General features: G+C 43.2%; 1 long non-coding RNA gene and 1 other non-coding gene across 2 annotated transcripts; both read left to right on the top strand.

The window, feature by feature from the left end:
• The first annotated feature begins 11795 nt into the window (after positions 1 to 11795).
• LOC136545047 (uncharacterized) lies at positions 11796 to 12781 on the top strand. The gene is made up of 3 exons (XR_010780900.1): positions 11796 to 11940; positions 12030 to 12212; positions 12301 to 12781. It is a non-coding gene; the product is annotated as an uncharacterized lncRNA (long non-coding RNA).
• Positions 12782 to 20268: 7487 nt separating this feature from the next.
• On the top strand, positions 20269 to 20407 carry LOC136547764 (small nucleolar RNA Z247). Its single transcript, XR_010781721.1, has one exon. It is a non-coding gene; the product is annotated as a small nucleolar RNA Z247 (small nucleolar RNA).
• Positions 20408 to 25758: the final 5351 nt, after the last annotated feature.

Raw genomic sequence — 25758 nt, 5'->3', positions numbered from 1 at the left:
GGGACTAAAGCTTTTAGTCCCGGTTTGGGTTATGCCCCGGGAATAAAGATTAATCTTTAGTCCCGGTTTGGACCCCTAACCGGGACTAATTATCCCGGCCTATAATTCTGCTCAATTCTTCCTCCCCGAGCCCGAGCCATTCCATTATTCAAACTCACTGCCTCTGTTCTTCACAGCTTGCTGTTGTTCTTGCACTCTCCCCCTCCATTGGTGTTGCTCTTCGATTTTGGAGGTAACAAACTTAATCCTCTTATGTTTTATCAGTAGCTTATCTCATTTTGCGATGTAGATGCATGTGTAACTTTATATGTTGGACTTTATTATGATTTTATATGTCATTTTTAGCTCAAAATCACATGATGATTTGCATATATGTTTGGATAAACAAAAGTTAAATTAGTTCATCAAAATCACGCCTCGCTCGTCCTCGCTGGAGCACGCGCCATTCTCGTCCCCGGTGGCTTACGTGATCTTAGAATTAATTTTTCCATGAAATGAAAAACTTAGAAAATTGTTAGAAAATTGTAAAAAATCCGTACTAGTTGAACTTGCGGACCGTGTTCAGCTCGGCAAGCATGTTCTCTGCCGAGCGGTAACGGACGTCAAGGAGGAGCTTTGATTCTACGAGGGAGAGCGGCAACGGTCGTGGAAGACCGTGTTCCCTTTCTCGTAGAATTGGAGCTCTTCCTTGGCCAAGTACGGTGCCGTCCGGTGGAGAAATGCTCGCCGAGATGATCACGTAAGCAAGGTCAACTAGTACGGATGGTTATTTATTGAAACATGTTTTTGAGCTATAATTTGATGGATATTTGAAAATATGAAATTTACACTAGTTTGCAAAAATAAGTATAGAAAGTAGATGACAACTGTTACTGGATCCTCGGCCTCTCGTTCGGTTGCGAAACGACTGAGGCCAGAACTCCCTCTCATTATCTGCGGCAAGTGTAAGCAGAAGATTGTGATGGAGTACCGAGTCAAGAGACAGGGACCCAACAAGGGTCGTGTTTTCTACAAGTGCCCGGATCGCGATGTGAGTTTCTTACGCATTTTATAATTATGGCTAATTGACCTGCTTTTCTTGAATATTTTTGACTAAATATTTTTTGGCTTTAATTTCAGTGGGAGGGCAATGGATGCGATGGTTGGTACTGGGAGGAAGATTATGCTACATACGTGCAGAATTTGGGTGCGCTTGAGGTAGCGGCTGCTGCTGATGAGGCAGTGAGCCAGCAGGAGAAGCTTATTGATATTCAACAGAAGAATGATTTGTCTGTTTTAGTTGCGTACGATCACAAAATAATTATGTTACTAAAGTGCATTGTAGTTTTAGTTTGTTTAGTGATAGTTGGGATTGCTTACGTTGTAGCCAGGCTTAGTTAATTAATCAACCGTGTGTGTGTCATTTATGTTGTGTAATAAAATACTTAATTATGTTCAAGGTTTTCATAATTTGTCGTGTAATACAGATTATGTCACGCCATTGGATGTACAATGCCGATCGCCGCTCCCAAGACTTTATAGAGGGCTTGCACTATTTCTTAGGTGTGGCCGAGGCAAATAAGCGGGATGGTTTCATATGCTGTCCATGTGCCCTATGTAAGAATTTAAAGGAATATTCAAGCTCAATGAGTCTTCATTCACATTTGCTTAAGTCAGGTTTCATGTCAAACTATATATGTTGGACTAAGCATGGAGAAAGCGGGGTCATGATGGAAGAAGGTGAAGGAGAAGATTTAGACATTGATGACATTATTGCTCAGTATGGTGCCTTTGATGATACTACAATAGGGGAAGATGAAGAAGAGGTAGCGGTAGAAGATGATCTCGGTGATGCTCTTGGCGATGCCATTCGTGATGCACAACAAGAATGGGAAAGTGAAAAAGAGAAAGTTAAGTTGGAGCGCATGCTTGAGGATCATAGGAAGTTGCTATACCCGACGGCCGAAGAGGGGCAAAAAAAGCTGGGTACAACACTGGAATTGCTACAGTGGAAGGCAAAGAATGGTGTATCCGATAAGGCATTTGGGAATTTATTAAACCTTATAAAGAAGATGCTTCCGAAGCCAAATGAATTGCCCACCACTACGTACGAAGCAAAAAAGGTTGTCTGCCCTTTGGGATTAAAAATCCAGAAGATACATGCATGTTCTAATGACTGTATCCTCTACCATGGCAATGAATACGAGAATTTGGATGAATGCCCGGTATGTAAAGCATCGCGGTATAAGATCAGGCGCGATGATCCCGGTGACGTCGAGGGTGAACAACGTCCTAGAAAGAAAATCCCTGCCAAGGTTATGTGGTATGCTCCTATAATACCACGCTTAAAACGTTTGTTCAGAAATAAAGACCACGCAAAGTTGTTGCGGTGGTATAAAGAAGACCGTAAGGTAGACAATATGCTGAGACACCCAGCTGATGGGTCCCAGTGGAGAGCGATAGACAGAGAATTTTCAGAGTTTGCAAATGAGGCTAGAAACTTAAGGTTCGCCTTAAGTACAGATGGTATGAATCCTTTTGGATAGCAGAGCACTAGTCATAGCACTTGGCCAGTTACTCTATGTATCTACAACCTTCCTCCATGGTTATGCATGAAGCGGAAGTTCATTATGATGCCGATCCTCATCCAAGGTCCGAGGCAACCTGGCAACGATATTGATGTATATCTGAAGCCATTAGTTGAAGAACTTCTAGTTTTATGGAACAAACCAGGTGTACGTGTCTGGGATGAGTACAAACAAGAACACTTTGACCTACGAGCAATGTTGTTCGTAACCATCAATGATTGGCCTGCTTTAAGTAATCTTTCAGGTCAGACAAACAAAGGATATAATGCATGCACACATTGTTTTGATGACCTTGACAGTATATATTTGAAAAGATGTCGAAAGGTCGTGTACCTTGGCCATCGTCGATTCCTTCCTTTGAATCACCAAGTAAGAAAAAAAGGGAAGCATTTTAAAGGTAAGCCAGACCACCGGAAGAAGCCTCATAACCGAACCGGGGAAGATGTACTCGCAATGGTCAAGGATGTGAAAGTAGTGTTTGGAAAGGGACAAGGCAGTGAATCTGTTCCCAAAGATGCTAATGGACATGCACCCATGTGGAAGAAGAAGTCCATCTTTTGGGAGCTACCCTATTGGCAAGTCCTAGAGGTCCGCCACGCAATCGACGTGATGCACCTGACAAAGAATCTTTGTGTGAACCTATTAGGATTCATGGGTGTGTACGGGAAGCCAAAGGATTCACTTGAAGCACGCCAGGACTTGCAGTGCATGAAAGAACGAGACAACCTTCATCCAGAGAAGACAGGTGATGGACGTCATTACTTAAGTCCTGCTAGCTACACGCTTAGCAAAGAAGAGAGGGACAGCATGTTCGAATGTCTAAGCAGCATCAAGGTCCCATCGGGATTCTCCTCCAATATAAAGGGTATAATAAATGTGCCAGATAAAAAATTCCTAAACTTAAAGTCTCACGACTGCCACGTGCTTATGACGCAATTGCTTCCAGTTGCTTTAAGAGGAATTCTACCTCCACATGTACGTCTAGCCACCGTGAAGCTATGTGCATTTCTCAATGCAATTTCTCAGAAGGCAATCAATCCAGTGGAACTAGCTACTCTACAGAATGATGTGGTTCAATGTCTTGTCAGCTTTGAGTTGGTGTTCCCTCCATCCTTCTTTAATATCATGACACACATCCTAGTTCATTTGGTGAAGGAGATTAGTATTCTTGGACCTGTGTTCTTACATAACATGTTCCCCTTCGAGAGGTTTATGGGAGTCTTGAAGAAATATGTGAAAGTCCGTTCTAAGCCTGAAGGAAGCATCGCCCAGGGCTATGGAACAGAGGAGGTCATTGAGTTCTGTGTTGACTTTATTCCTGACATTGCCCCGATTGGCGTTCCCAAATCACGACATGAGGGGAGACTCAGTGGTAAAGGAACTTTAGGGAAGAAAACATATATCGGCATGGAAGACGATTATTTCAATAAAGCACACTACACAGTTCTTCAGAACTCGTCATTGGTGCATCCGTACATCGAGATACATAAGGAGTTCTTACGATCCAAGTTTCTAGGGAAGACTGAAGCTTGGATTAGGCGTCAGCACATGGAAAGTTTCAGTGGTTGGTTGCGAAAAGAATGTCAAGGCGATGACAATATTGATGAGCAACTGTATTTGTTGGCTAGGCAGCCATCGTGGCATATCCTCACGTACCAAGGGTACGAGATAAATGGGAATACATTTTACACAGTTGCCCAAGATAAAAGGAGCACCAATCAAAATAGTGGTGTTCGCATAGATGGCACAAATCCAAATGGGAATATACAAACATATTATGGCCGCATAGAAGAGATATGGGAACTAGACTACGCACCTAATTTTAAAGTCCCTTTGTTCCGGTGCCAATGGGTGAAGCTGACCGGAGGAGGGGTAACAGTCGACAAAGAGTATGGAATGACAACAGTGGACCTCAACAATATTGGATACAAAGAGGAACCATTCGTCCTTGCTGCCGATGTGAGTCAGGTGTTCTATGTGAAAGACATGTCTACAAAATCAAAGAGAGGAAAAAACGAAGACATCAACTCAATGATCAATGAGTCAAAGCGCCACATAATTCTTTCTGGGAAAATAAATATAGTAGGAATTGAAGACAAGTCAGAAGATTACGAAAGAAATGTCCGAATTCCACCCTTCATAGTGAAGAAAGATCCAAGCATCATGTTAAATGATGAAGACACTCCATGGTTACGACAAGATCATAACCAAGGGTCATACGTCAAGAAGAAATTCACTGTTGTGCCTGCATGATACAACGATGCATGTTTAATATATTATGTTTTAGAGACGGATATTATGTAATATGTTATGACTTCACAATCCTTATATAGGCCAAGTTTGTTCATATTTGTGATTTTTAAATTTCGACGCCTACAAACTAGTTTTCGGAACCCTAGATTGTCTAAAATTGAAAAGTTTTGAATACCAAGTTTGTTCATATCATCAATATCTACAATCCTTATATAGGCCATTTTTTCATTTGAGAAAGCTTGAACAAAATGTAGTTCAATTTTCACAAGTGTGTGACAGTTTTAGAAAGTCTATATGAGATTCAAGAAGTTGTGACTAGTGTTTGATAAAAATTTCTCAAATAGGAAAATGAGCTATGTAACAATTGTAGATCTTGCTGAGATGATCAAACTTGGTATTCAGAGTTTTTTCATCTGAGGTCATTTAGTGTCTCATTTGAGCAAGTTTGACCAAGTCAAATTTGGTCAAATGAAAAAACAACACTTTGACTCTAGTATTATGGACTCTAAATGACTTCGAATTGAAAAGTTTTGAATACCAAGTTTGTTAAACTCAAAAAGATCTACAATTGTTGTTTTGGTAAACTTTCCATTTGATAAAGTTTGGACGGTTCAAATTTGTGATTTTTAAATTTCGACGCCTACAAACTAGTTTTCGGAACCCTAGATTGTCTAAAATTGAAAAGTTTTGAATACCAAGTTTGTTCATATCATCAATATCTACAATCCTTATATAGGCCATTTTTTCATTTGAGAAAGCTTGAACAAAATGTAGTTCAATTTTTCACAAGTGTGTGACATAGTTTTAGAAAGTCTATATGAGATTCAAGAAGTTGTGACTAGTGTTTGATAAAAATTTCTCAAATAGGAAAATGAGCTATGTAACAATTGTAGATCTTGCTGAGATGATCAAACTTGGTATTTAGAGTTTTTTCATCTGAGGTCATTTAGTGTCTCATTTGAGCAAGTTTGACCAAGTCAAATTTGGTCAAATGAAAAAACAACACTTTGACTCTAGTATTATGGACTCTAAATGACTTCGAATTGAAAAGTTTTGAATACCAAGTTTGTTAAACTCAAAAAGATCTACAATTGTTGTTTTGGTCAACTTTCCATTTGAGAAAGTTTGGACGGTTCAAATTTGTGATTTTTAAATTTCGACGCCTACAAACTAGTTTTCGGAACCCTAGATTGTCTAAAATTGAAAAGTTTTGAATACCAAGTTTGTTCATATCATCAATATCTACAATCCTTATATAGGCCATTTTTTCATTTGAGAAAGCTTGAATAAAATGTAGTTCAATTTTCACAAGTGTGTGACATAGTTTTAGATAGTCTATATGAGATTCAAGAAGTTGTGACTAGTGTTTGATAAAAATTTCTCAAATGGGAAAATGAGCTATGTAACAATTGTAGATCTTGCTGAGATGATCAAACTTGGTATTCAGAGTTTTTTCATCTGAGGTTATTTAGTGTCTCATTTGAGCAAGTTTGACCAAGTCAAATTTGGTCAAATGAAAAAACAACACTTTGACTCTAGTATTATGGACTCTAAATGACTTCGAATTGAAAAGTTTTGAATACCAAGTTTGTTAAACTCAAAAAGATCTACAATTGTTGTTTTGGTCAACTTTCCATTTGAGAAAGTTTGGACGGTTCAAATTTATGATTTTTAAATTTCGACGCCTACAAACTAGTTTTCGGAACCCTAGATTGTCTAAAATTGAAAAGTTTTGAATACCAAGTTTGTTCATATCATCAATATCTACAATCCTTATATAGGCCATTTTTTCATTTGAGAAAGCTTGAACAAAATGTAGTTCAATTTTCACAAGTGTGTGACATAGTTTTAGATAGTCTATATGAGATTCAAGAAGTTGTGACTAGTGTTTGATAAAAATTTCTCAAATGGGAAAATGAGCTATGTAACAATTGTAGATCTTGCTGAGATGATCAAACTTGGTATTCAGAGTTTTTTCATCTGAGGTAATTTAGTGTCTCATTTGTGCAAGTTTGACCAAGTCAAATTTGGTCAAATGAAAAAACAACACTTTGACTCTAGTATTATGGACTCTAAATGACTTCGAATTGAAAAGTTTTGAATACCAAGTTTGTTAAACTCAAAAAGATCTACAATTGTTGTTTTGGTCAACTTTCCATTTGAGAAAGTTTGGACGGTTCAAATTTGTGATTTTTAAATTTCGACGCCTACAAACTAGTTTTCGGAACCCTAGATTATCTAAAATTTAAAAGTTTTAAATACCAAGTTTGTTCATATCATCAATATCTACAATCCTTATATAGACCATTTTTTCATTTGAAAAAGTTGTAGAACAAAAAATACTACATTTTCTTTATTTTTATAGGTTCAACAAAAATTTCCTGTCAATTTTGGTCAAAAACCGAGAAAAAATTGAAACATTGACGTTACAATAATGTGATAATAAATTTCCTATCGAATAATATTAGTTTTATTAATTTTAAGTTACAAATATATTTTTGCATTAACAAAATACTTAGTATTAGTCACATTTATATTCTATATTCATAAAAGAAATTAAAAACTTTAGGTTACAAAATTTTCCTATTTACAATAAATAATTAGTTAATCAATAGATTTTTTTAAAATAAATATTGCAAAGTATTGAAGTTGCTATGGAATTAATTGATTAACCTAGTATTAAACAAAATCAAAATCCCAGGTCTTTCCAAGTACGCTGGCGGGTTGGCAAAATTTTCAGGCCTTCAGTCCCGGCCCAGACCAAGAACTGGGACTAAAGGGTGGGCGGCAATTTCGGTGCCCGCCCAAAATACTTTTAGTCCCGGCTAGTAACACCAACCGGGACTAAAAACCCTTTAGTCCCGGCTTGTAAGGCGAGCCGGGACTAAAGGGTTGGGCCTTTAGTCCCGGTTGAGATTACCAGCCGGTACTAAATGACCTTTAGTCCCGGCTGGTGTTACCAGCCGGGACTAAAGGGTACCGGCCTATATATATCGACTTGTTCTGTTCATCTTCGATCTCGCGCGTCGTCTCTCCGATCCCGTCTCCGCCGCCGCACCCGAGCTCGTCCTCGTCGTCGCCGAGCCCCGCCTCGTCGTCGATCCCGGCCTCGTCTGCCGTCGTCGAGCCCCGCCCGGCGGCCGTCGAGCTCGCCCGCACGCCCGGCCTCGTCTGCCGTGTCGTCGAGCCCCGCCCGCCCCGCCTCCGTCGAGCTCTCGCCCGCCCGCCCGGCCTCGTGATCTCAGCTGCCGTCGTCGAGCCCCGCCCGCCCAGCCTCGTCTGCCGTCGTCGAGCCCCGCCCGCCCGGCCTCGTCGTCGAACTCGCCCGCCCGCCCGGCCTAGCTCGCTGCCGTCGTCGATTATAATGTTGGATTTTTAATTAATTGTTTTTTAGATAATACTAATAAATAATATTTAGTAGTTTAGTTAGTTTTTTAGATAGTTTTTGATATATGTTAGTTAGATTTTTTAGTTAGTTAGATTTATTAGATAATTGATATATGTTACTTAGATTTTTTAGTTAGTTAGATTTATTAGATAATTGATATATGTTAGTTAGATTGTTAGTTGATATATGTTAGTTTTTTAGATAATTTTTTAGTTAGTTAGAATTTTTAAAATGTATTATCTATTACTAGTTTATCTAATTTCATGTTAGATTTATTTAATTGGATTTAGTAATTATATATTCTATCTCTCTCTATATATATATATCTAGAGAGAGATTCTATATGTGTATATATATGTACTTAATTATTTCTATATGTATATATACATGTACTTATTTTCATAAGTTGAGAGAGAGAGAAAATTGCATCTAGAGAGACATTCTATGTGTTATCACATGCATATCTAGAGATATAGACATATGCACTTATTTCTATGTGTTGAGAGAGAGAGAAAATATATTGTATCATTCTATGTGTATATATATACATGTACTTATTTCCATGTTTTTGGATCGAAAGTGTTTTTGATTCGATTCCAAAGCCTATACCTTATGTAATTCTTATGTTTATCCTTATGAAATATTATGTGTTATTATATTTAATTGGATTTAGTAATTCTATATGTGTTATCACATGTACTTATGTTATGTACCATAATAATTCTATCTATGTGTTATCTTGAAGATACAAATGGCTGCTCCGGATGATAACTTGAGTGATGACATAATGGCGGATATTATCAACGCCGGCACCAATGTGGATGTAGATGACACGAGTCAGTACTTTGCTGATTATGAGGATATCCTGAATATGCCGGTGGTTGAAGATCAACAAATTGTCGCGCAAGAAAATACTGGCGAGGTATATTCGATTATCTATCATCTCTTATAGATGCATGCGTACGTATATTTGTTGTTAATCGTTGTGTTTCTACTCATGTAGCCGGTCTCTGGATCTACATCAACCACCGACAAAAGTAGGAAAGTCCGAGGGCCAAAAAAGCCATTAGAGGGCCATTTCATAATATCAGAATTCGACACCGACACCGGCAAACCATTGGGACCACATGCTCAGACATATGTCAATCAATGTGGGTTCATTGTAAGGGATAGGATCCCAGTTAGTGCTCGTGAATGGAAGCAGAAGATATCCGCTCCTAATGTTAGTTTTGTATCTGATCGTGATAAGAACCTAGCTTGGAGAGATATCACTCAGCATTTCACATTACAAGCAGATGATGCTTTGAAGGAGCTAGTGAGGGATTGGACAATGAAGAAGATGGCAACATTGTTCCAGAGTTGGAAGAAGACATTGTATAAAAAGTTTATCTTGAAGAATGCTACGCCGAATTTCAATGCTAAGGCGTTTGTCAAGTTGGAGTCCCATTGGGATGCCTTCGTAGAATACAAGACATCTCAAGACAGCGAGGAACGTGTGATGAGGAATCGGCAGAATGCCCGACAGAAGCAATACCATCATCGCATGGGATCAGGTGGTTATAGGAGTGCTATTCCCAAGTGGCAGAACCTAGAAGCAGAGATTACTGCCAAGGGAATCATACCTGAAACAATAGAAAAGAACTGGCCTCAACGCGCGAAGAATTGGTTCTACGCTCATGGGGGAAGCCTAGACCCAGACACTGGCAAGCTAATTTTCGGTCAAAAAATTGAGAGAGCAACACAGAGACTAGCTCGTGCTAGGGAAGAAGCTGATAGTGGTGTTTTCAAGCCCAACAGAGAGAAGGATGAATTGACATATGCCCTAGAGAATCCCGAACACGGTGGTCGAACAAGAGGCTATGGGGCGGTTCCGTGGCTACACGCATTCCCAGCAGACAAGGATACCTACAGAAGCCGCCAGAGAAAGAAGGATGAGGAGGCAGAACGAATTCGTGCATTGGAGCAATTTGTTGATGAGTCACGATAAGCATTGCTTGAATCACGTGAACGAGAAAAATCTCTTGAGGCAAGAATGCAGGAGGAGATCAAGAGGCAAGTGCAGCTAGCAATGAGTCAAATGCAATCGCAATCAACGCCGGGAGTCACCATTAGCCCCGTTGGTCAGATGAAAAGCAGTTGTGCTTCTACGGAGCTGCCAGTTATTCAAGACGACGCTGGGTTGCGCTTCCCTGTTGATGACATTACCGAGCCTCTAACAAAATGTGAGCTGCACATTCCAGATGGTAATGCATCAATCATGGTGGCTGTCGGGGTTGTATCTCCAATAGACCGAACGAAGACACCAAGAATCCATGGGTCAGTTATTCAACCTGGATATGCTAGCGTCTCGGTCGATAGAGTGCTCAAAGGTTACAGCAATGTTCCTCTTGACATTGAAGGCGGTGATGGGGAGAAGACACTAGGAGAAACAGAGAAGACATTTATTCAATGGCGCAAACGCTTCATCATCATTCCTGGGGCGCCACCGCTTCCCCTACCTCACCCTAGGTACGAATGAAAGTGAATGAAATATTATTTTCCATTAATTTTCTATTGGCTTCAAAAATAATTGATACACAAATTGTTTTTATAGCAGGGTCTCTCCCCAGCCTAGCCTAATCATTCATTCCCCATCTCATCACAGCGTCGCGGGGGGCGAGACGACTTCATCCCCACGGCGATCGCCAACTCCTACACCGGCCCCATCGCCTCCACAACGATCTCCAACTCCTACACCGGCCCCACCGCCTCCACAATGATCTCCAACATCTCCACGCCGGTCTCCACCAACACCGGCCCCATCGCCTCCACAACGATCTCCAACTCCTACACCGGCCCCACCGCCTCCACAACGATCTCCAACATCTCCACGCCGGTCTCCACCAACACCGGCCTCATCGCCTCCACGCCGATCTCCAACACCGCCCCCACCCCCTCCACAGCGACGCACTACAAAGACGTCTAAGGTCCCGGCGGCAAAGAAGACCCCGAGAAAAAGAGTTATTTCTCAAGAAATACTTCCTGAAAAGACTGATGAGCAAATAGCAGCTGAAGAAGACAAAAAAGTAAAAGATTTTTTATAGATATCAAAAACAAGAGTCAAGCAAAGCTTAAGGAGAAGCCGTACTTTTACATACCACGAGATGTGCTGAGGCAGAAGGTCGATGCTCACAAGAAAAAGATGATTGAACTTCGTAAGCCTTCGCCACTATCAGACTATGATCGCTCCCTCGTAAAGTCACATGATGCAGATAAGAAAAGGAAAAGAGCATCAGGGAAGGATGTCCCACAGCTCGGACAACAGAAGCAACCAATGCAAAATCTTGTTGTTGCTAATGAATATGGTTCCAACATAGAAGTCTATCGACCAGACAACTCTGGAGAAGTGTCGGTTCAAGCCCTTAATGCTTTTTTTAAAGATACTGGTTTAACCTTGGATCAATTGACGGGCAAAGCTCCAATCCAGAACCTGGAAGTTGATACCTGGAAGACTTATAAATATGGCAAAAGTCTGTACAACCCTGCGGCTCTGAATGAATTGGGTACGCAAATGTACTTGCTCAACAAGTGGTACATGCAGGCGTGTGGCAGGGGTGAGCAGTGGATCTTTGTCAGATTTAGAGACCATCATTACTTCCGTGGCGATGACATCTTACATATTAGTTTCGAAGAATTGCATCAACTATTCCACTTGGACGCTCTGGACAAATCAATCATTAGCTCCTTTTGTTTGTAAGTGATTCTTACTTTTATTTAATAAACTCACTTCCATGCGTACGTGTATATAATTATCCTCACATGTAACTTATATTTATATACAGATTCCAGATGTCAGAGCTCCAAAGAATACAAGACACCAGTGTTGGCTTCATTGATCCTTATATCGTATTCAAAACCGGTATTATTATCAAGGAGCGATGGGTATCTGGAGCACAGGAGAATATCATGATGTTCTTCATGAAGCAGCACGACAAGACAACAATACTTTTCCCGTACAACTTTGAGTAAGTGTTAATAATAATGTAGTCTACACATTTTATGTAATATCAATACAACTTATATGCATGTACGTGTGTGTATAAACCAATGCAGTTTTCACTGGATACTCATTGTCATTGAGTTAAACTCAAGTCGGTTACTAATCTTTGACTCGTTGAGAAAAGAACGGGCACTATACCAAGATATGATAGACATTATCCAGGGGTAATTTCGATCTCTCGCGCACAACTATTATTGAATAGACTTTGCCATAATTTATTAACGATCGTACATTATTGGTCGCACAGGGTTTGGAAAGAGTTTATTCGGCAACATCGCAAGGATTGCAAGGCACCACTTAATGTAGTTGAAATACCAGTAAGTTGTACTATATACACTTCCCCATGTGTTTAATTACTATATCGTACTTCAATTTACGTGTGAGATGATGAGAATAATCTTCTTCTCGTACAGTGGTGTTTGCGGTAGGAACCAGGTAATAACTTGTGTGGATACTACGTTTGTGAATTTATCACTGCGCACATAAGAAGAACTCCTGAAGATGTCCTCAGAGTACGTATATATCAATTTTTATTTATTTTTAAATGAATATATATACATATATGTGTATTAATACTTTTCCTTTTATTTCAAATGCAAGACTGAATGGTTGAAACGAAGGGTCATGCAAAAAGACCATCTGAAAGCAGTTCAAGAGTCAATAGCAGGATATCTTCTAAAAAAAGTGCTAAATCCCAACGGCGAGTTCTACTTTGATCTTAAGGAATAAATGATGTAAATTAAATGTTTATTGATATCGTTATTTTCGAGAACAAGATTATGAAAGTGTTGTATATATACATATATATATATATCTATAATATATATAGTTTCATACTTTATTCGAATATAATAATGCTCAAGATGAGAATTAGATGTAATTATATGCATGCGTGTATTTATATTAGCAACGTAGAATACGTACATAAAAACATATTATATATTAAACAAATACGTGTAACTGAACTGAAAATAAATTAAACAAAAAAAAAGAAAAAGAAAAGGAACATTTAGTCCTGGTTGGGGTTACCAACCGGGACTAAAGGGTGAACCATTAGTCCCGGTTGGTAACCCCAACCGGGACTAAAGGGTGCGCCAGGTTCGCTCGGCTGGAGGGCCTTTAGTCCCGGTTGGTGTTACCAACCGAGACTAAAGGTCCCTCTTTAATCCCGGCTCGATGACCCGGGACTGAAGGTTCCACCTTTAGTCCCGGGATCGTTGTCCCGGCGCGGTAACCGGGACTAAAGGCTGTTACCGCCCGGGACAACATGTCCATTCTGTAGTAGTGTGTTAGGGGGTGTTTGGTTCGAGCTACTAAACTTTAGTAGCTACTAAACGGTTTAGTCACTTTTAGTAACTCCAGAGTTACTAGAGAGGACTAAAGTCCTTTTAGTAACTTTTAGTCATATCGTTTGGTTAAAAAGTTACTAAAGTGACTAAAAGCTACTAAATTTAATAGCTACTAGACGAACCAAACAGGCCCTAGATAAGCACCTGCATTCTTCATGCAGGATCACGGCGCCGTGCTCATGACTACACAGAAGATGGTAAACTAGGATTGGCTGTCATTCAGTAGTCCAAACTCGTCCTTTGGTCAAGGGAGGCTCTACCTCAACTCGATAGCAGGAAGGAGGACACTGGATGGGCATAGAGCAGAGTGATTGAGCATGTCGCTTTGCTCCCTGTTGATGTCATCTTCGATTGGGCTCGATTGGTTGGCTTTATAGAGGATATTGCCTTTATTGTACAACTTGGACGCACACAACCCACATACTCCACGCTCACACCACACGCACACAAATGCATGCGCGTCCGTAAACATGCAAAGAAGAGATTGGGAGGCTCTCCAGCCTCCCGTGCGTGGCCCACCGAACGCGCACGCGTGCGTGTACCCTAATTTTTTTTTAGAAAAATTGCAGAAAAAGGTGCGAATACCAGAGTTTAAACCCTGGTGGGTAGGGACCAACCGAACTGTCCTACCATTGGACCACAGGCCCATTCACGTATTGCAGTTATTGTGGCGTGGACTGTTGGTTCGCTCTTCACTATTGATCTCAAGTCGAACCGTGTTAGGGAGATAGGAAAGGGTTTGAACCTGCATGGCTAAAATGTTGTTCCCTTTTGTGAGCTTCCGCACATGTACACATACACACGCATGGACACACGCGCGCGCACAGACACGCCCACACCCACATGCACACACGACCGAATACACTTTGACACACGCACAACACACACATGCACAAGCACACACGTGCGCACGCACACGCACCCCCACACATAGACGCGCCCACACATGCACTCCACCGCACACACGCGCACACAGAGACACACATGCACATGCGCACACACGCGCACACACAGACACACATACACACATGTGCACGCACACACACAAGACACACACAGAAGCACGCACGCGCGCCCACACACAAACACAAACACACATGCAGACACACATATTCTATGTACTTGCTTTATCACACAATGTACACAGCATGTAAACCTCTACGCAAAAACAATAGGATCATGGTATTTGGATGTTGTACATACATGTTCATGAGACATGTTGGTAACAAACCTACTGAGATTCGGGTAGGAGCACTGCTCATTGAGCTTGGTTGAATCCAAGAACTCTCAAGGTGCGTCCTTCGACCTCCATGAATGGAATAGAATCTGACATTACCTAATGAAAATGTATTGGCATTAATTGATGTTCTCCACATTACCCAAGTGTATAAAACACAGTATTCACTATGTAACACAGTATTTCTGGCCTTTTCACAACCGTGGTCGAAATCATTGTATTTGGATCTCCAGTGTCTTTGTACTAGTGAAAATAGTCCCTTAGACGCTGGGAAAGTTGGATTGAAAGGTGGTTCTTGAGTTGTGATTTGAGTTTGGGAAATATTTTGCTTAGAAAACATACAATTTTGAACTTCTTTTTCTTTTTTTCCTTTTTCATGGCTGCATGTTTCAGTTTGAATTTATACGTTGGATACTTTTGGAGACAGACATTTTTTTATCGTCTCTGTTAATGAAATGGTCTATCAGCACAAATCATTTTGTAGTAGTAAAAGCTGAAAATTTATTTATTAGTAAAGCTAGTTTCTTCATTTAAAATAACAATAGCCACGCTAACCGTCGGATAAAGAAAGTTGCTTATTTATGCACGTCACTGTATAGTGATAGTTGTGACATTTTTCGGGAGACTGTTTCTAGGCCCCATAAATTTTATATTGATTAAATATTTTTCATAATATTTATGGATTTCAGTGTCGTATATGTAAATTCAACTTAACAGTGTCGTATATGGGCACAGAGCAGAGTCATTGAGCTCGGCGCTTCGCTCCCTGTTAGTGTCCTCTTGGATCCGGTTCGATTGGTTAGCATTACGAAAGGAGTCCTTGCTAGTCACTAGTCTCTACTTACCCAAGTCACCATCATTAACTGCAGCAAACCTGTGGAAGTCCATGGGACAATATGTAGAATATAAGATATCATGTCTAACTTACATTTTTGTTAATTTCTGCTTCTATATATGTGTCTGCCCTGCTGGTCTGGAACCATATTGCCCCATCTGAACAATGGAATAAGATCAACAATTATTATTGATCAAGTTCGATATAAATGAAACATGAATTAGAATAAATGGAATAAGGTAGCAGTTAAGTTAATTGAATTCCTCTTGAAAGAGTATCATTTGCTTACAGAAAAAGCTGTGAACACACGATGAGAAGGTTTATTACCTGACTTCTTCCCGATGGTATGGCCAGTCCATGATTCAAATCTGATAGCAAGAGCAACACATCATAAATAATTTCGAACATCATCAGATGACAGTCAGATTAGCACATATATAATAGCAGGCTGCAAGACTTATTACCTGGCGGTGTCACTAGCAGAGACATGCCGGCCGTTTCCATTATGATACATGGGGATATAATATCCAGCTGGGATAGCAACAGCGGGCGACATAACATAGCCGATGAGACAAGATGCAAATAAATTTAGGAAGGAAAATATAATATTATTACCCAACGCTGAAATATTGTAAAACATATATTATATATGTGTCGCGATAGCTTAGAATTTGAGATAACATGGAAGCTGGAATAGCATAAGTGTTATTTTCATGCCTCGCATGACCCTCCCAGCTTGTGATATAAGAAGAATGAGCTGGAATAGCATAAGCGTTATATATATATGATGCATGCATGCATATATATATATATATATATATATATATATATATATATATATATATATATATATATATATATATATATATATATATTTCTATGCTTGAATTGTGTGATTTAATATGTTCATTATGCTTGAACCGAAACATACTATACGCGCGTATAAATATATAATTAGCAGCATACAATACGACTTCGAAAACCTATTTTGAAAAGAAAACAAAAAAATGAAAAGAAAAGAAAAAAGAAAAAAACCTTTAGTCCCGGTTCGTATTACCAACCGGGACTAAAGGTGCTGGCCATCGTGGCATGTCAGGAGGCACCTTTAGTCCCGGTTGGTGTTACCCACCGGGACTAAAGGTCCTCCTTTAGTCCCGGTTCCTGACCTGAGACTAAAGGACCCCCTTTAGTCCCGGATGCTTGCTCCCGGGTGGGGAACCGGGACTAGAGGGGGTTCTTCACCGGGAGTAAAGCTCTGTTCTCTACCAGTGAACGCTGAAATATTGTAAAACATTATATATGTGTCGCGATAGCTTAGAATTTGAGATAACCTGGAAGCTGGAATAGCATAAGTGTTATTTTCGTGCCTCGCATGACGCTCCCAGCTTGTGATATAAGAAGAATGAGCAGCCTGCAGTAGGTACGATTAAACCTCTCTACTAGCACGGACTGGTGGTCAGCTGTTTACTATTTATCTTAAGTCAAGCAGTGGTAGTGAGCTTCTGCACATGTCACATACACATACACACGCATGCACTCACACATATACACGCACACACGCCCGACACACACACACACACACACAACACGCACAACAACACCCACATGCACACACGCCCGAACACACACACGCACAACACGCAGACACGCACACGCGCGCACCCACACGCACTGGCGCACATAAGCACACATCCACGCAGCCCCACACATAGACGTGCCCACACATGCAGCCCACAACACACGCTCGCGCACACACACGCACATGCACAAGCGCACACATGCACGCCACGCGCGCACAAGAACGCACAAACACAAGACACACATTCACGAGCACGCACGCGCGCCCACACACAAACACGAACACAATAACAAACACATATGCAGACACATATTCTATGTACTTGCTTTATCACACAATGTACATAACATGTAAACCTCTACCTAGAAACAATAGGATCATCGTATTTGCATGTTGTATATAGGCGAATAAATCCCTCAACTAGCTCGCATACAGATACAACGCAATTAATTCTAAGCTAGCTAGCCGCGCGCAGGTCCTTGTTGATGCGCTAGTTGCTGGCGCAGGCCCTGGCGGCGCTGGCAGGAGGATTAGGGTCGCCGCCCTGACCGTTGTGGTCGTGGATCTCCATCTCCAGCTACTGGCGCTAGTGCTTCTGGTATGCCCTATCTTTCTGGGCATGGGACCTGTCTAGCTCTTCCCGGACCGATGAATACGGTGAGCCTTGTGGCTTGGAGATGATCTCCTCCAGAAAGCCTGAGTAGGAGGAGATCTTTTCCAGCTCACTGTTGAGCTGTAGCTCGAGTTTACCAATCCTCACGTCTAGAACCCTAATCTGTAAGCAGGCATCGACAGTGGCGGAGGACAAATACAGGTTAAGGTGTGGCACAACTATACCAATAATAGAGCTCCATGGCTCATTTTATTGTGAAGATATAGGAAAAACACTAGAAAAAACAAAAATATAAAAGAGGAGAGAAAATGAAGCACTAAAATCAAGGTGTGGCAAAGGCCCTACCTAGCCATATTGAGCCCTCCGCACTAGGCGGCGAGAGAAAAAGTTATTATACTCCTCATAAGTCATAATCGATCAACAACGCACCACCTAATGCAATTGAAAAAGGGACAACAAACGTGAGCGAGCTCGTCCGTACTTCACGGACGACATTGCGCTCGTACACAATCGTCATCTTGAGTTCCTGAGCAGGCCGGAGAAGGTTGTTTTTCTGGGGTGGAGCGGCGACCATGGATGCTGTGGATAACCTTGCCTTTTGAACGACGATCCATCTCTTGTCTTAGATGGCTATGCCTATACATGTTCAACATATCAGTAAGAAACCTATTGAGTGTCTGTAGGAACATTGCTAATTGAGCATGGTTGAATCCAAGAGCTCTCGATGCGTCCTTCGCCCTCCATGAATGGAATAGAATCTGACATTGCCTAATGAAAATATATTGGTAGTTTTGATTTTCTCAACATTACCCAAGTGTATAATAACATAATATTCACTGTGTAACAATAAACCATAGTGCCTCCTCCAGTGAGAAATGGACCATTTCTGGCCTTTTCACAACCGTGGTCGAAACCATTGTATTTTGACCTCCAGTGTCTTTGTACTAGTGAAAATAGCTAATTTGAGTTTGGGTTATATTTTGCTTAGAAAACATAAATTTTGAACTTCTTTTTCTTTTTTTTTTCCTTTTTCATGGCTGCATGTTTCAGTTTTACACGTTGGACACTTTTGGAGACAGAGACATTTTTTTATCGTCTCTGTAAATGAAATGGTCTATCACCTCAAATCATTTTGTAGTAATAAAAGCTGAAAATTTATTTATTAGTAAAGCTAGTTTCTTAATTTTGAAAATAACAGCGGGCGACACAACATAGCTGATGAGACAAGATGCAAATAAATTTAGGAAGGAAAATATAATATTGTTACCTAACGGTGAAATGTAAAACATTATATATGTGTCGCGGATAGCTTAGAATTTGAGATAATCTTGAAGCTGGAATGGCATAAGTGTTATTCTCGTGCCTTGTGATATGAGCAGCCTTCCATGACGGACTGGTGGTCAGCTGATTACTATTGATCTTAAGTCAAGCATTGTTAGGGAGGTAGGAAAGGGTTTGAACCTGCAAGGCTATCATGTTGTTCCGTTTGTGAGCTTCTGCGCATGTCACATACACATACACACGCATGCACTCACAGATATACACGCACACACGCGTGCACACACATGCACAACCACACCCACATGCACACTCGCCTATGGTGATGGGCACTTTTGAACCGACGATAATGAGATGTTTATTAGTAGTGAACTTGCTCTGTTTTGTGTGGTTCTAGGTGTTAGAGATATTTGTGTATACCTGCGGCTAGGTAGTTTTATATCCAGCACGTGATCCAAGTCTAGCTTGTAGCTTAAGTCTTGGAGAGATAGGATAGATATCTGAGTTTGTTGGAGTTTGCTGTAACCAAGTTTGTTGTACAAGATTGGGCCTATTTAACATGAAACCGAGACCCGGGGAGGGCAACTCGTTCACTTCCCTTCACATGGTATTCAGAGCCCGTTTCCTAGCGGAGTTAGATCATGGCGTCGTCTTCCGCTGTGTCTGTTGTTCCCTCCTTCGGGTTCTGTCCCGTCAGTGAGAAGCTGACTCACGCCAACTACCAAGCGTGGAGTGCGCAAGTCCTCTCTGCCATCAAGGGGGCGCAGCTCTTCAGCTTCATCAAGCCCACGGCGGTTCCACCGCCGAAGTTCCTTGCTCCCACCAAGGGGGACGAGAAGGATGCGCCGCCCAAGCCCAACTCCGACTACGATACTTGGGTGGCAAAGGACCAGCAGGTCCTCAGCTTCATCCTGTCCAACCTGGGGAAGGAGATCCTTTCCCAGGTCTCTTCGGAGAAGACGGCGGCTGCAGCATGGGCCGTGATTGAAGCCATGCACACATCCCAGTCGAGGGCGCACATCATCGCCACAAGGATGGCGCTTGCCACCGCCACCAAGGGAACATCTTCGGTGGCGGACTACTTCACCAAAATGAAGGCCCTGGCGGACGAAATGGCGTCTGCAGTAAGGAAGCTTGAGGATGAAGAGCTTGTCTCTTACATCCTCACCGGGTTGGATCTGGATTTCAATCCAGTGGTCTCTGCGGTGACCGCTAGGGTTGAGCCAATCATGGTGGCGGAGCTGTACACTCAGCTCACTAGCTTCGAGCAAAGGATGGAGCTCCATGGAGGGGGCTCCCACTCATCTACAAACATGGTTGCCAAGGGCGGCCGTGGAGGAGGAGCAGGCCACAACAACACCCGGGGCCGTGGCGGCGGTGGCCGTGGTGGTTTTGGGCGTGGCATGAAGGGAGGCCGCGTCGGTGGCCGTGGCCATGGCGGCGCACCATCAGGCGTCATGTGCCAGCTGTGTGGCAAGGAGGGACACACCGTGATCAAGTGCTTCAAGCGTTTTGATGCTTGCTTCATGGGTCCTCCTCAGAAGAGCGTCTCGTCGGCTACCACATCCTATGTGGTGGACACCAATTGGTACATCGACTCGGGCGCTACAGATCAAATGACTAGTGAGCTGAAAAAGCTCACCATCCGTGACAAGTATGGTGGCCACGATCAAGTCCACACGGCGAGTGGAATAGGTATGGAAATTGGTCATGTTGGCTCCAGTATTTTGCATACCCGCACTAGTAACATTCATCTTAACAACATCCTTCATGTTCCACAAGCCACAAAAGTTTGCTTTTTGTTGATCGTCTTGACCGTGACAACAATGCCTTCTTAGAATTTCACCCTCATTTTTCTATCAAGGAACAGGGGACGAGGAGGACCCTCCTTCAAGGCAGATGTGAAGGAGGCCTTTACCCTCTCAAGTCAGTCAAGAATAAGCAAGCTCTCAGTGCCTTTAAGCCGTCCGTTTCCCTGTGGCATCATAGATTAGGTCATGCATCTACTCAAGTAGTTCAGCAAGTCCTTAATCACCATAGGCTTCCCTTTGTTAGAGATTCCAATAAAACACCATTTGTGATGCGTGTGAGAAGGGCAAAAGTCATCTGTTGCCCTATCCTAGATCCACTAGTGTATCTACTAGTCCTTTGGATCTTGTTTTTTCTGATGTTTGGGGCCCTGCTCCTACTTCTGTTGGACGCAATAATTATTATGTGAGTTTCATCGATGATTATAGCTGGATTCACCTACTGTTGTGATGGCTGATCCGATCGGATCAGCTCCGGGATCGGAGCCCAGTCTCTCGGCGACAGCTTTGTGCCTGACAATGTCTGCCAGTGGGTCTTCTATGGCTCCTACGGTCTCTCCTGTGCCTGCGCCTCCCACATCTGAGCCACAGAGTGATCTAGTCGAGGGGGGTACAGGTCCCGCTCTAGGTCCCATGGAGATCTTGTTGCCCGGATCTTATGCGGCGCCTAGATCCGGAGACGTTTCTGCATCAGCTACACCACCTCGCCCTACAACACGGCTTCAGCACGATATTGTTAAACCAAAAGTTTTGTCGGTACCGATATTAGGGATACCCAGAGTAAGAGTTAATGACCGCATGACACTGATCTGCTCGGATGATTAGTGGTGTATCTAAGGCCTCGCTTGACCCTGAGGGCACGAGCTCCATCACGCCTAACCCCTCGGGCATGAGCTCAGCCTCGCCAGACCCCTCGGGTGCGGGACTCGTGTCGCCTGACCCCGAGGGCATGGGCTCCGCCTCGCCAGCCCCTCGGGTGCGGAACTCATGTCGCCCGACCCCGAGGGCTCGGGTTCCGCCTTTCCTGACCCCTCGGGCGCGGATTCTGCCTCGCCCAACCCCTTGGGGATGAACTCTGTCTCGCCAGACCCCTCGGCGCAGATTCCGCCTCGCCCGACGGGGTCCGTGCCGCCCCCAACCACCACGGGTCCAAGAGCGTGGGCCCTGCATCAAACTCCTAACACAAGAAAAGGTGTGCGCATGTCCTGACGTGACCCGTGGCCACGACGGGCCACGCCCGGAGAATCACGTCACCAACAGCGGTGGGCATGCGGGACAAGATGCAAATAAATTTAGGAAGGAAAATATAATATCGTTACCTAACGGTGAAATGTAAAACATTATATATGTGTCGCGGATAGCTTAGAATTTGAGATAATCAAGAAGCTGGAATGGCATAAGTGTTATTCTCGTGCCTTGTGATATGAGCAGCCTTCCACGACGGACTGGTGGTCAGCTGATTACTATTGATCTTAAGTCAAGCAATGTTAGGGAGGTAGGAAAGGGTTTGAACCTGCAAGGCTATCATGTTGTTCCGTTTGTGAGCTTCTGCGCATGTCACATACACATACACACGCATGCACTCACAGATATACACGCACACACGCGTGCACACACACGCACAACCACACCCACACGCACACTCGCCTACGGTGATGGGCACTTTTGAACCAACGATAATGAGATGTTTATTAGTAGTGAACTTGCTCTGTTTTGTGTGGTTCTAGGTGTTAGAGATATTTGTGTATACCTGCGGCTAGGTAGTTTTATATCCAGCACGTGATCCAAGTCTAGCTTGTTGCTTAAGTCTTGGAGAAATAGGATAGATATCTGTGTTTGTTGGAGTTTGTTGTAACCAAGTTTGTTGTACAAGATTGGGCCTATTTAACATGAAACCGAGACCCGGGGAGGGCAACTCGTTCACTTCCCTTCACATGGTATTCATAGCCCATTTCCTACGCAGTTAGATCATGGCGTCGTCTTCCGCTGTGTCTGTTGTTCCCTCCTTCGGGTTCTGTCCGGTCAGCGAGAAGCTGACTCGCGCCAACTACCAAGCGTGGAGTGCGCAAGTCCTCTCAACCATCAAGGGGGCGCAGCTCTTCAGCTTCATCAAGCCCACGGCGGTTCCACCGCCGGAGTTCCTTGCTCCCACCAAGGGGGACAACAAGGATGCGCCGCCCAAGCCCAACCCCGACTATGATACTTGGGTGGCAAAGGACCAGCAGGTCCTCAGCTTCATCCTGTCCAACATGGGGAAGGAAATCCTTTCCCAGGTCTGACCCCACTGCTAGCATTATAGATTGGAAATCATCAGGTGGTAAGCCTTGCTTATGGCCAAGCATAGTCTTTGGCTGAATGCTATGTCTGCATCGGCTATTTATCCGATCGCCTGAGCTCTCACGATCATAGCGTGTTCCCGCGATCTCGTTAAGCATTTATCGATCCATATGCTTTGAAGGTTTAATCTGTTATTCTTATTATAGCTGTATCGGTTAAGTCTGACCCCCACTGATAAAGATAGTAGTTTGAATCTGATAGGCATACTGGTTTATACACATTTTATGGTTGAGTGGTTGCATGCTATGATCCTTTTTCACTCGAATCGGCTATTTAGCCAGTAGCCTGTCTTTTGAGAATGTATATTGGTTGTTTATATGCTCTTTACTTGTTCTTGTCTTGGTTTAAAGCTAGTTTCTTTCTCAATCAAATCATATACTTTCACGCCTTTCTGTTTACATTTTTTGTATGCTTTCATGATGATCGGCAGGTTAGATCTATATAATTGACTAACTGATGATTGTTTTATTTATCATACATCATGAACAAGCTGGATATCGACTCTCTAGTCGATAGCCTTGTCTCGCTGGCCACTTGGTCATACATTTGGAACTATCTGGACAAACGACCAGCATGTTCCACCTTAAATTACTGATCAATCTTGCTTCCTTGTCAATTACAGGTCAAATTGACTAGCAAGCCCCCCGAGGTCACGACCGTCTGGTCCGGTGGTGCCCTTCCAAAGCCTAGAGAGAAGCTCGGGATCTGCTCCGCGCTGGGCCTCTCGCCGGCGTTGATCACTATGTTCCCGATGCCTGATTTTCGGCGTCGACATCCCCATGGATATGATATTCGATAATACTCTAGGTGAAAACTACTTCGATACCCATGCGCTTGCAGATTTTGTCTGTGTGCCACCACAGGTGTCAGCACTCGGCCACCAGGTACAGCGATGGCATGAAGTAGAGGTCGTTGTACAGCAGCAATTAGTTGACCTTGCCGAGCATGAGCTGGTGCTCACCACAGAAGAAGAGCGGGTCCTTGAGCTAAAACCCTAAGCTTTGGTACACGTACGGCGGCACGACCGCCGTCGCGTTCATGGCCAGGCCGACCACCTTAGCCTTGAGTAGACTCGTGTGTGACCGCTCGATGCGCTGTCCCTACAGGACTAGGTTAGCGATGGGGAAGTCGTCTTCCATCAGGAGGCACCACATCGTGCCCTGAGAATAGCTCGCATTAGTGGTCGGTCGAGTCTAGGGGCAGGTCGACGAGTAAGATGCGGCCCGTCAGCTGCGGGAAGAAGAAGGTGCTCACCATGGATTGCATGTGGTTGCCGAGGCTATCGAAGGGGAGCCACACGACATAGGTGCACTCCATGATGTAGGGGTTGCGGCCGGACTAGAGCTACTCCATGGACTTGGCATAGAGCGGCGTTCTAGGGGCGCACCGCCTGTCCCGGGCCTCGTAGGTGCGCAGCTTGTCTATGAGGTACAACGACGTTGCATACGGGAACTGCTTATGTTACCGCCATGACTCATACCGGCTCCGGCACGACCGCCTGTCCATGCCCACCGGGAGAAGCCTGCCGAGGAGCTCATCGGCAATGTGGAGCTTTCATCGTCAAAAGCCCTAGAGCCACCATGTACGAAGGGAACAAGGCATGTGGCGTTTTGACCGAAAGCTTGATAGTAAAGGTGGCAGGGAGCATTACGGAAGAGGCTTGCCGAAAAGCACATTGGAGACCTACTTGCATGTGGGAAAGGGCCAAGGCTATCCATGGAGTTACCTTACCGGGAGCTTTGCCCTTACGGAGGCTGCCTTGCGAGAGGCTCTAGTGAGCACTAGGGGAAGCTTGCACGTTTCTCGATACCTTGGTAAAATTACTAGAGTCGTCGACGGGAGTTTGCGTCTCTACCTCATCTTTAGTTATCGCATTTATATTGCAATCTTGGTTTTGTGCTTTACCTTTCTTAGCATAGTTGATAGGCTAGTTGATAGGATTGGAACATAGATTTCATAACTCTTTTACAGTAGAGATAACAACACAATAGTAAAATCAAAGTTACATATTTAGATAGTTTATTTATTTACATACGTTTTGCTAAGGTGAGAATTAGAGGTATAGTTAGAAGTAGATTTTTGTTGGGGTTTAGTCCCAAATCGTGTAATGATGGTGGGGGAGCACAACATATAAGGCAGGAGAACCCTCACCTATAAGACAAGTCTTTTGGGTTGAGTAAGGCCCAAAGACCTTATATGTTGTAGCTTCGGTGAACCTGGGACCTGTGGGAGCGTAGGCTCATGGTAACGAGCCGGGCCAGCTGTAAGCCAGCTCCAAGATCGTGAACTCGGTGGTCACCACCGGTTCCAACAACCCCCTTAGTCACACATCGGAGTGCCCCCGCCATATGTGACGCTCGAGATTTTTTTATCAGGTTTAGCTTTTTTTTACCATAGTCTCCGATACCAATTGTTGGAACTGGTGGTGACCACCGAGTTCTCGATCTTGGAGCTGGCTTACAGCCGGCCTGGCTC

This window comes from Miscanthus floridulus, chromosome 3 (genome assembly GCF_019320115.1).
Source record: "Miscanthus floridulus cultivar M001 chromosome 3, ASM1932011v1, whole genome shotgun sequence".
NCBI lineage: Eukaryota > Viridiplantae > Streptophyta > Magnoliopsida > Poales > Poaceae > Miscanthus > Miscanthus floridulus.
This window is presented reverse-complemented; position numbering and strand designations above follow the sequence as displayed.